We start from the raw sequence: 510 nt of genomic DNA on the forward strand, positions 1-510 counted from the left end.
TAGCACGGCCAATCCACCCAAACTGCACACTATGGGACAATTTAGCATGGCCAATCCACCCTAACCTGCACATCCCTGGGCACTACGGGACAATTTAGCATGGCCAATCCACCCTAACCTGCACATCCCTGGGCACTATGGGACAATTTAGCACGGCCAATCCACCCTAACCTGCACATCCCTGGGCACTATGGGACAATTTAGCATGGCCAACCCACCCTAACCTGCACATCCCCGGGCACTATGGGACAATTTAGCACGGCCAATCCACCATAACCTGCACATCCCTGGGACACTATGGGACAATTTAGCATGGCCAATCCACCATAACCTGCACATCCCTGGGCACTATGGGACAATTGAGCACGGCCAATCCACCATAACCTGCACATCCCTGGGCACTACGGGACAATTTAGCATGGCCAATCCACCATAACCTGCACATCCCTGGGCACTATGGGACAATTTAGCACGGCCAATCCACCCTAACCTGCACATCCCTGGGCACTA

The sequence above is a fragment of the Rhincodon typus genome, chromosome 48 (genome assembly GCF_021869965.1).
Source record: "Rhincodon typus isolate 14 chromosome 48, sRhiTyp1.1, whole genome shotgun sequence".
In the NCBI taxonomy this organism is placed as follows: domain Eukaryota; kingdom Metazoa; phylum Chordata; class Chondrichthyes; order Orectolobiformes; family Rhincodontidae; genus Rhincodon; species Rhincodon typus.